The 12,805-nt window shown below is 34.7% G+C and overlaps 1 pseudogene; it reads right to left on the reverse strand.

The window, feature by feature from the left end:
* Positions 1 to 101: 101 nt before the first annotated feature.
* LOC149556662 (metal tolerance protein 11-like) lies at positions 102 to 12,074 on the reverse strand (annotated as a pseudogene).
* Positions 12,075 to 12,805: the final 731 nt, after the last annotated feature.

The following is a 12,805-nucleotide window of genomic DNA, read 5'->3' on the forward strand; positions in this document are numbered from 1 at the left end:
TATAATGTTACAAGAAATGTACTGGTCGACCATAATAGGTTTATAAAAAGGGCAGAAGATGCTAGGAAAGTTAGTTAAAGTATACAACCTATCATAGACATCTAGGAATTTCCATTCCCATGCTTAGGTCTGTGAGAATATTCATAGTCTAGATACACAAAAGCTGGTTCTATGTCAGGAAGAGATTCTATTTTTTCTTGAAGTGCTTCTCCAATGTCATGAGCATCCTGCAAGGGCATATCACTGGTAGCACAATGTCAACTTCAACGAAGAAATGAGAGATAAATGTGTAAGCTTCGATGGTATCAATATGGCATATGTCTTTGTGATGATTCCAACAGAGATATGTCAATTTTTGCAAATAATCAGGCGACGTTGTTTTCCCCACCAAAGAATTCACGTTCTCCAAAACTGTGCTTGACCATGTCTTGATTGTATAGAGTGCTAACTACACAAAAGACCCACTATTAGCTTTAGTATTTCAAATTATACACATTAATATAAACTTGAAGCATACTTGGCATCTGCTAGGAGGAAGCCTGGTAATCTGTATTTTGGCTTTAGTGATCACAATATTATACATCCTTCTTGCTACCACCACCACACAAATAACTTGATAGACACTAATGATCAAGTTTAAATAAAAAGGAATACATCCTCTTTGTTATTGTGCATGCATGTAGTTGTTATTACTCACTAGCATTCTAAATGATTGTTATTAGTGTTACCATCTATAAAGACAAAAGTTTGTATCCCTATATGTACATACAAAGAGAGGTTAGATATGGTAATCCTGAAGGAGCCAACTGGGATTATTTGCAGTCATGTGTTCTAAATACATTGTATACATACATATATCATGTAGTAGTCCTTACTATCATCTCTAAGGAAATGAAACCCCAATACTATTCTAAACAAATAAGATCTCCAGAATCAAGTAATGCAAATGGTCACATCTACTTGGACTCTTTAAAACAACTACTAATTAGTGGAAAGTGGAAACATATTCTATGTTTGGTGTGGGTTATACGAGTTAGCTAGGAGCACATATATAGACATTATTTGGCTTTATTAACTACATAGGCATTATTGTAGAAAATCAAAATGTGAAGTATCCTATGTTACAGTGTAAAGTAAAAGGTTTGAGAAGTGCTTACCACTATTGCTCCAGCTAGATCAATCCACAAGTAAAAATTACTTCCAAGAACTACAACAGTGAGACCAATTGAATTGGTGATGACATCAAAGAAATGATCTTGGGCATATGCCCTTACTATCTCATTTGTAAAAGTCTAGCAATAGATTACAAGGACCAACTTCACAACACTAACTAAAACCATAATTCCAACAACCTAGAACCACCTATCTCCTTCAAACAATACACCTCGATTTTGCATAATTTGGGAATGAAGTTGGTGTAAGAGTATTACTTATATGTATTATGAAATAGTAGCTCATTTAAAAGACAATACACTATTGATGGAACCGATGGAAAAGAGCAGAAAAAAAAGCATACTCCATATCACATTTAAGCTCAATATTTTATAGCTCCAAAATAATGATCAGAATAAACAAGTATAAAACTCAACTTTTAGGAAAAGGAAGTATGCCTTCATTTTGTTCACTTTTGCATCACTGGTAAACCATGTAAATCAGGCCAAGTAAAACTCAACATCAAGGATTTCTATGAGTGTTTTCATTTGTATCCACTTACAAAATTTTGGCAAAAATAGAAAGCCAGAGCTCAAGCCACTTATACCATGTAATTCCTTCAAAAATGGTGAAGGGGGTTTACTAATCCAAAATATTAACACTCACCTAATGATGTTGTATTTAAGAACATAAATATGACCTCCAACACTTGAATATTATTTTAACATAGCAAAACCATGTTGTTTAAAGGATTTAAATCATGAGCACAAAATTGTATCTATGGTTGTAATTATGTCCAATAAAATATACTGTATTTGCAGTAATAGGATACACAGCTAAACAATGGACTAAAAAAGCATATAATATATCTTCCATGTTCATGAAAAGTTCAAATCATCATGAGAACCACTAGGGGGAAATAGATATCTTGTTCTTAAAGGTACATCCTTGAATGGGGAATTTACCTTTGAAACAAGTTGTCGAATAGACTCTAACATGATCTATAGTCCCAATGTAACCATAACTAAAGCAAAAACTAGAATTCCCTGCACATGGAGCATTCTATTATGAATTAATGCTAAATTAGTGTTGAACAATTCAAAATGCTCATTCTTTGATCAATCAATACAGACGATGAAAAAAATAATATGAACATTCACACATCAATGAGTAACTATAGCAATAGAAAACACAAACTACAATGAACAATCTAAAACAATTTCTTACACTAATCAAGAATAGAATTCATCTTCAGTTATATTGATATCTGCTATGAAATTACTCAAAGATCTTAATGAGTCTCATCCTAATCTTATTCATAAATTAAAATGAAACCCCCATTACTAAGGATGCAGGGTAGCACATAAATGCAATTTGAAACAATAAAACATCAAGTTGCAAAGCTTAAGGTTAAAAAATAGTAACATCTTTGGATTTTGGATTTTGCAATGAAAAATTTTCCCATATGGATGCTTCCTTATTACATGGTATCTCTTATCAAATCTCAAATAAGAAACCAAAGGATAAGAACTCAAGAGGCCATGAGAAGAGCTTAAAGTACATAATATATAACAAGCACAACTAACAAGTGGAAAACCTAATTAATAACCATCAAAGTTGCATAAGTTTTAGGTGATGATATTTAAATACCTGACCTTTTAGGTGATGATATTTAGCTATCTTGTTCCTTAACAATATTGATACTAATATCATGTTATTGCTTCCCTAATTTTTATGTCTAGAGCATTTTGGTGAATATTCAAGATACAAAAACAGGCATTGTAGCAGAGAAAAGGTTTGATGCAGAAAAATCAAAAAGGGGATGCACTTGCTTAAAACTTATGTTCCTACAATTTTTTGGAAGCTGTAGCTTGTCCTAGTTTTCTCTACCCTCCCAAACTTGTTCTCATGGCTACTAGATTCAAGGTTTTGGTGTGCAGATATAAGCTAGGTTCAACTTGGAAGTGTTTGATGATTTATCAGTATTCCCACCTCAGACACTGTGTTGACTGATATGATATTTATATGTATTGTAATGCTTCATTGTTTATTGAAACCTATCCGCATTCATTCTTTTCCACTAATCAGGTCACAATTACTATGGAGCAAGAAAATTGTGTGATGGAAAACCATTTGCTATTTTTTTTGCATGTTTTCTATTTTGTAAGCAATTATTTACATCACAGACTTAATATTTTTTTGCTTGTACTTTGACAGAAAAAACATGATGTGCATCTCAATGTTGAAGATCCTAATGCTGATGACTACACTAAGCCACATGTAGATGATTCACAATTAATTGATTGGTTAAATTTGGATGTAATTAAAAGCATTTGTGACCACTTTGTTACTAGTGACTGGTCAAAGGTTGCTCACCGAGGTGAAGCAATGGATGAGAGTGATGAAGATGATGACTTTGCGTATAGAGATTTTGAAGATCTAGAGATAGGAGTAAAATATGGAGATGAAGCTAATGATAGCCTGGAGGACAGTAAAAATTTGAAGTTTGCATAAGAACAACAAAGACCTAAAAAGCTTGCACTTTGTGCCAAATTTTATTCTCATTATCCTTTTGGCCTTTTTTTTTCCAGTCATACAATGCCTACTTTTAAAGATATTTAGTTCACATGGTTCATAACATTGTGAAAAAATGTTCTTAGACAGCACTGTGTATGAGATCCATCCTTAGGATATGATGCAGGATTAGAAGTCCAAAGTTTCCCTTGCATGGGTGACTCCATTGCAAGAGTTGGGAAAGTCTATTTCTAAAGAATTAATAGTAATTAGGTACACAGCCACCTGGGCACAATAAATATGAGTGGGAAGAGCTAAATGATCATCTACTTTAAGGTTGGAAATAGGGATAGATAAATGGAATGCTCAGATTAGTAGTAAATAAATTTAAACAAAAAAAGATTATCAATTTAGCCAGAACTTAATATTATGTGCAAGAGGCAACACAATATTGTTCATTGGTTTCTCTTATTTAATACTTTTGGCACAATAAGTCTATAAATTGTAAATAATAAATATACTTGTGTGAATTGCAAATATTATTTATTGGTAACTCTAATTTGGTATGTTTTGTAGCATCTCATTGTCACCTAACTCAAATGGATAGTCACGGCTTAACCCATATTTGCATCTTCTAACTAGATTTTCTTTAGCTTTGTGAATAAAGTTTCATATGGCAACCTCATTTGTTGTAGATATAAGTGCCCTCTTTAGTTGCTCTATAATTATCTTGATAGGTTCACTAGACAAACCATTCTTTGAGGGCACAAATCATGTCTTGACCTCTGGAAGTTTTGATGATAATTGCACTAGCTATGTTTAGTTCTTTTTCATGGTACAAATATGAGGTGGATTATTGTAGCACTATTGGCTCTTGATGGCAATCACACCACCTAATGTTACACACATTTGTTTCCATTTACAGCCTATGGAGATATATGTTGACAATGAGGCAAAATTGACAGTTCATGGTTTAGTTCAGGTATTGAATTTATTTGAGTTTAATAATGTCTGATAAAATAGTAACAATTCTCTCTTTTGTTGTGTTTGGTATTTATGTCTTAAGATTCTTCTAGCACTACATCAAACTAAGCGATCTAGAGAAGAACCGAAAGCTGAATGATCTGCTTGATGCACTGGACTTCAATCAAGTTGTGATATTTGTCAAGAGTGTTAACAGAGCTACAAAGTTGAACAAGCTTCCTGTGGAGTGCAACCTTCCATCAATCTGCATTCATTCTAGAATTCCACAAGAAGAAATGTATGTTTGATGTTGTTTTTCTTTTTGAATCTACCATGGCACTTAATGTAACAATTTCCTTTCTCAACTGTTTTGCCTCTTGATGTTGCAAAAACCTGTATTCAAATAGCTCCAAATATTAATGCTAACAGAAATCCTATACACACAATCAGGATGGTAGGACATAAAATTTCATTTTTACATGGACTCTACTCTAGAAAAAAATGTTTTTAAATTAATTTTTAATAAAGATTTTGATTAGGATTTTGTTTAAAAGGCTGTTGGATTCTTATGACAACAATTAGGCTATCTATTACGATTAACGTCGGTTGGATTATTGAATTGGGTTAAAAGATTAAAATTTAAATATTCAAATACCATTGGACTTAGCTTCTGCCTTTTCATCTAGGATCTTTTCTACTACGTAGTCTTAGATAACCAATAGATGAATTTAAAAGCAAGAAGTGCTCATATTAATGAACATGAAACCATTTCCCAATTCTATGTTTGACAGATTTATAGAGAACTCAGTTTTAGAGGATTATATGTTGGCTTGGGGCCTACATTGGTGAGAGCTTTCCCTACTAATGCTACAACTATTGTCACTTGGGAACTTACAACAAATTTACTGGGGGTGAAATAGTAGTAAGAGCATTACCTTCAGAGATGAATGGGTTTATACCTATGTGAATTTGTAAAAAGTGGTCTTTTCTTTTTTCAGTAGATTGTCCTTTATCTGTAAGAAAATGATATACCTGGATAAATAGGCATATTGATGTACCTAGGAACTAGCATTGTGTCATGGGACTCAGCCAACAATATATTTGTACCAAGTATAGTGCACTGTAATGGTATTGTTCATACAATGTTGATATTTACTCAAGAGAACTATTTTTATTTAGTTTTATTTGCCAAGTTTCCTTTTCAGTTTGATTTTGTATTAGTGATACTTTAAACTCAAATGTCTACAAATGCTTCATGCAGTGTCCAGTCTCAAGCCCTAATCACTAGGCAAGCTCCTAACTCTTATTATAGTTTTCTTACTGCAATGTCATATCCAATTTGCATGTGATTCTACTGACCTAAAGGATCCTTAACCACAAACAACAATAGTCTCCTCTGGCTAAGATAATACAACTTTGTTTGGATTTAAACAAGAAAATTGCAGCAACATTATTAGTGAGGATTTGTGCCTACTCAGAAACTTCTTATCTAAGAAAGCCTTCCTCAGGATTGTGAGCTTGTCTATTTCTCTGTTACGTCAAAGGTTCAATGCAAGCATGTTGCTAAGAGCTTGCCCAAGGTTACAAATGCAAAGTGAACTAGTTTTTTATTACCTCTTTTATTAGAGTAGATTTACTTGTGGGGTGTAGAGAACATGGAGAGCTTGCCCACTTATTTAGAGTTTTGTTTCTCATCCTTTTCTTGAATATCATATCAAAGAAAATATAAAGAACTCGCACAAGTTTGTATGATTCTCTCTCTAATTTTGGCAAATAGAAAACTATTATGGCTTGAGACTATGTTCAACATAATTTACAACCTCAACAAGAGTTGGAATCCCAATTTTATACATATGTGGCATTGGTTCCAATAACAAGAATGTCACTACATCATCAAGATATATTCAACAAATCAATATGCATATCCTGCAATATTGGCTTGCCATTAGACAACATTTCATGGAGGTAGTCAATAAAACAGTTCAAATGCCTTACCTATGATTCCAAATTTTGCATGCATGTCTACCAGGGCAGTTGCAACTTTAAAAAATATATTCTCTCGATTTATCTATTTTGTGCATATCCAACAACCATGGCTTTTGATGACCACATTACGTTCAAGCATCCTGTCAAATAGTTCACATGACTTATCTATGATTCCATTTTGCAAGCATGTCTCCCAAGGAAAATGGTACTACTTCATCTACATCATTTGAGAAAATCCTTTATGCTTTGATGGATGCCTATAGCTTATCCCAAAGCTCTCATTCAATAGTTATGAGATGATCAATCAAGAGGAAATAGTTGAGAGCTTAGAGTGACACAATTTTTAGATGATCATATGAAATGAAATGGGCGTGCGAGTAGCAAGAAACTAGAAAGACATTGTGTACAAATGAAGGCATGAAATGGATCATTTTGGAGCACTTAGCACAAACACTTAGCATTTAGTACATATCATCATTCGAGATCAAATGGGTGTGTGGGATTATACACATAGTGACTAATAAAGGAGGGAATTGAACCCTCCCAGAGGCTCACACTTGTTGAGGTCCACTTTAGCAATGGCCCTTCTTGTGAAATTGTTGTGTAAAACCTTTCTAATGAGATAATGTGTTATGAGCTCTTCATCAGTGGGATGGAACGTGAATCCAAGAGGCAGTTGTGCATCACCCATATCATGATTGTAACTAAAGTTAAGAGAATTCAATAATAGAGGCTCTTAACTTTAGTTATAGTCATGATATGGGTGATGCACAACTGCCTCCTGGATTAACATTCCATCCCACTGATGAAGAGCTCATAACACATTATCTCATTAGAAAGGTTTTACAGAATAATTTCATAGGAAGGGCCATTTCTGAAGTGGACCTCAACAAGTGTGAGCCTCAAAAAAAATTTGACCAAGCATTGGTTGAAATTTTGACCAATGCCTAGCAGTTTTCTACCAAGCATTGGTCAAAATTTTGACCAATGCATGGTTGTTTTTGATCAATCATTGGTCAAAATTTTGACCAATGCCTAGCAATTTTTTATCAAGCATTGGTCAAAATTTTGACCAATACATGGCCATTTTTGACCAATCATTGGTCAAAATTTTGACCAATACTAGGCAGTTTTCGACCAAGCATTGGTCAAAATTTCAACCAATGCTTGGCAAAACTTGTGCCAACATGTTTGAAAGGTTTCAACCAACATATTGGAAAAAATTTTGACCAACCAATAGGTTGGTCAAAATTTTGACCAGAAAATTTCTGACCAATGGGTTGGTTGAACTTGGTTGAGATTTGGTTGAAAATTGGGTGAAAATTTTGACCAATAATGGTCAATAAATGACCTCAAATGTACTAATGGAAGAGCTTGGATAACAGATTGAAGAAGAGTAACCCGAGCAACAGTAGAAAGCCATCTATGAGTCCAATGATTTACCTTATCCTAAAGCTTGGTAATCAATTTTTTTCATAAGAGACGTGGCTGCCTACAAACAATAATAGGAATGCCAAGATAACTCAAAGGAAGTGACCCAATTTGAAATTGTAGGACACCATCAATCTTGTGGTAAATAGAATAAGGAGTGTTAAAATAGTAAATGGAAGATTTGTGCTTATTAACTTTTTGGCCTGAAGCTACCAAATAAATGTCCAAAGTATGTCGAAAGGCTTCAGCTTCCTTGATCCTAGCAAGACCCGCAAGAGCAGAATCATCAACAAATTGAAGATGGGAAAGAGAAGGTAAACCACTATGTTACTCTAAAATGCTTTTCCACCTCTAAGACTCAAGTTTTGGAAATGGGGACATTTTTGGGGACGGGAGGATGGCAAGAAACATTTCCAAGCCATCCCCACGTAGATAGAAAAATCAGAAACGCATCCCCGAAACACAAGAAATGGTCAACGAGTTTTAGAAACTTGTTGATGATCCTAGGGGCTACATTTTGTTTTCTTAGAGGTTTCTGGGACTTCTAAAAAAGTTTTCAATTTTTACCACAAAAATTAAATAAGCCACCTGTGGACCCTGTAGCTTCAAATATATATATATATATATATATATATATATATATATATATATATATATATAACTTCTAATGTTTTTTATATAGACTAGGGTTTTTTAATATAATAATAACTCAATGTTTTCATTTCCTATCTTAATGTTTTATTATATATAATCGTAACCTTGCACCCATTATTATATATAATCATAACCTTGCATCCATTAATAATAATAACTGTATACTTCTACTGTTACATGATCCATTATTTCCACGGATATCATACAGATCTCTTTATCTTTTATGGTTTCATTTATATTACAGATCTAGTTTAATTGTTTAAGTCTTAACTTTTCAATGTTTTCATTTTGTTGAAAGTTGATGTTTTTCATTGTCTCATTTGATTCATTTCATGACTTACTAATGGTATTGTAAGTACTTAGATGATGATTGAAAGTGATTATTTGAATTTTCTTAGATAATTGAAAATGATGCTAATTAGAATTTTGATTTTCTATGATGACTCAATTAGATGCTGAATTCTATGCCCTATGATCATTGATGAATGAAATTGATAATTTTTAACTATGTTACTATGACGAATGTAGAATTGATGAATATTTTTGAATATATATATATATATATATATATATATATATATATATATATATATATATATATATATATATATATATATATATATATATATATATATATATATATATATATATATATATATAGCTATCCCTTGTCGTCCCCTATTCCTAAAAAAAAAAAAAACCGTCCCAGAAACTTGGGGTAACATAGGTAAACCATTACTCCACCACCACCCCTAAATAGAATTCTGGGACACTTGATACTTAATGAATCTACCCAAGCCCTCAGCCATGATGATGAATAGATATGTGGAGAGAGGATCACCTTAGCGGAGGCCTCTAGAGGCACCAAATAGCTGATAAGGTTGACCATTAAGAAGAATAGAAAAAGACACAGAAGTAAAACAACTCATGGTCCAACTCATCTAGTTAGAGCTATCCAAAAGAAAGAAGAATACTCCTTAAGAAACTCCATTTAACTCTATCATAGGCCTTAGCCATATCCAGCTTAACAAACATTTCTCTCTCCTTTTAAGTAGCCATAGAATGAATAACCTCAATAGCAATAACCACCCCATCCAAAAAAATTCTTTCAGCAACAAAACCACCTTGTTCTTCTGAGATAATAATGGGAAGCCACTTTTTAATTCTCTCAGCAATCAACTTAGTAATAACTTTGTAAACCACATTACATAAGGTAATTGGTCTAAAAAACTCCAATTGATTAGCACACTCTCTCTTAGGAATAAAAGTCAAGAAAGTAGAATTCAAAGCCCAAATCATCTTCTTGCTAGAATAGGATTCCTTAACCACCTCCAACAAATCATGATTAATGATGTCCCAAAATTCTTGAAAGAACTCAGCTGGAAAGCCATCAAGACTAGGAGCCTTCCCCTTAGGCATGCCAAAGACCACCTCCTCTAGCACTTCCAAAGATATTGGATGCATGAGAGAATCATTCATTTCCTGAGTGATAAGGGAAGGAATACAAGTCAAAATAATATTTTCTTCATTATCAGTAGGAGGAGAGTCCTCAGAGAAGAGGGTAGAAAAGTACCGAGTAGCCTCCTAGAACAAAGCTATCAAGGAAGTCAATTGGATGCCTTGAGAATTAACCAAAGAAGAAATATTGCTCTGATTCCTGTGAGATTGCACTATTTTATGGAAAAAAGAAGTGTTCCAATCACCTTCCTGGAGCCAATCATCTCTAGCCTTTTGCTTCCAAAAAATTTCCTCTCGAAGTTCCCATTCTTCTAGAGCTCTAGAAGTAAGGGATTCATCCCTTCCAAGATCCTTCAAGAAACCTTGATCTCTAATCTCCCTTGTGATGACATCAAGATCTTCTTGAGCAAGCCTCTTCATATAGTGAAGGTTCCCAAAACATTGTCTATTCCATATCTTGAGCTGCCTTTCAACATATTGAAGCCTTTTAGAAAATGAGAACATAGCAGTACCATATGCAAGAGCATCATCTTTCCACCAACATAAAACAAAATCATGAAGAGAGTGGTCACAAAGCCAGATCAACTAGAACTTAAAAGGAGGATGCTTTGGAATAAAAGCCCCAATAGCTAAAAATTTGATTGGCCAATGATCAGAACCCCTCCAATCAAGGATTTCTAAAGAGAGAGTATAGGTGCCACTAACCCAAAAGAAAGAAACAAGAAATTTGTCAAGATGTTCTGAGATAGCATCAACACCAGTCCTTCAATTATTCCAAGTATAAAGACCATTAGAAGGCTTAACATTAGAGATATGCAAAAGAAATATGTGTTGCCAAAGAAGAGCAAAAGAAAGCCCTAGTCTAGCCAAACCACCATGCTTCTCCTCCAGACCTAAAACTACATTGAAGTCCCCTGCTAACACCCAAGCATGATAAGGGTGACAATTTCTAACATATTGAATATGCTTCCAAAGTTCCTCCTTTCCCACAAGATCAATAGGTGCATACACATTAGTAACCATGATTACCTCTCTTGAGTTTAAAGAAGAGGCCACCATAGAGAGAGCTAAGAAAGAAGACACCCAGCTAAGGGGAGAAATTTTCCATGGATCCCAAAAGATAGCTAAACCACCAGCACTGCCCATAGCCCCAACACAATGGAATTGGCCACGAGACCAAATACTAGAGGCATGTTGTACCATAGACTCCATAGAAAGCTTAGTCTCTTGGATACAAAAAGTATCAGGACAATGATCACCCACCAAATTTTGAATAGCCTTTTGTCTAGGGATGCTATTCAACCCCCTAACATTCCATGAGAGAATAATCATCATTGAGTAGAATGGGGGAAATGAGCATCCAAAGGTTTCACTGAACTAGACTCAATCAATATATCTCCTGTGAGTTTAATCTTCTCTTGGTCTATTTTGCACCCACTCCTTAGAGGGGGAGTAAAAGAAACCTATTTAAAGGGTCTAGGCATCAACCCCAAGGGGAGAGATCCCTTACCCTTACCTAATGGTAGCACATCCTTAACCAAGTCAGCCAGAACAATGTCATTATCCTCCAACACTACATATGTCACTAGAGCCTCTGACACAAGAGCTATAGGGACCTCAAAGTTCTACTATACCATAACTTGGGATGCCCCACAAGTGTCATTAGGTACAAATCCCTCATCTAGGCAAATTGGGTTAGAAGAGATAGGAGGAGGAATACCCTCCTCTAGAAGCATACTATCTAGCACCTTAAAGCGATTAAAACCTGAATCATATATTCTTTCTTTCAAAGGCCTCTTCTTACCACACCCCTTAGCTTGAGGGCAAGCAGCGGTAAATCCATCCTTATCCTGCATTTGAGCCTTACCCTTTCCTGAAGAATCTTTTAAATTCATCCCCTTGGTAGTATTAGCCATTTGAGATTTTCCTTTCTTTGTAGTATCTGCCAAACCACTAGCATTGCTAGCCGTAGAACCATCCACTCCTTTGGAAGTCAAGTTACGGGGGCACTGATGTTGTACAAATGACCATACTCATGAAAAATTTGACAACGGAAAGGGAGGGATTCATAATCTAACTGTTGCACCCAGGAAGAAGCCCCAAGACAAATTTCTAAAGAATCTGGTAATGGGTTATTCAAAATAATTTCAACACAAATTCTAGCATAAGAAATAACCTTTTTATTAAGGGATTGATGTGTGATCATAGTTGGCTTTCCCAACAAAGCAGCAATTTTCTAGAGGATGTCTTCATGCCAAAATTCCAGGGGAAGGCAAGGCAAGTGAACCCAAACTGGCACTATTGAAGGGAGATCCTCAGCAAAATTAAATCCTTAATGCTAGGGTTTGACAAATAACCCCACATGGTTGTAGAAATAAGGGCCTCCTTCAAAAACATGATCACAATCAGACATGCAAGAGAATACAACAAAAAAATAGCTATTCCTTGCCAGCATAATCTCCATATCGCCTTCCACCTGCCATGAGCGATGGATCCATGCCTCAAGAGAAGATAGGCAAATTTGGATTCCAAAAAATTTGCATATCAAAGCATGCTTGGTCTAATATTCAATGTCCTCCATTACAGCCACTGGAGGAATAACCAGAACAGGGCAATCATGGCTACGCTGAAAACAACCATTAACTTT

The sequence above is a fragment of the Cupressus sempervirens genome, chromosome 5 (genome assembly GCF_028749045.1).
Source record: "Cupressus sempervirens isolate cs-2001-9-10 chromosome 5, ASM2874904v1, whole genome shotgun sequence".
NCBI lineage: Eukaryota > Viridiplantae > Streptophyta > Pinopsida > Cupressales > Cupressaceae > Cupressus > Cupressus sempervirens.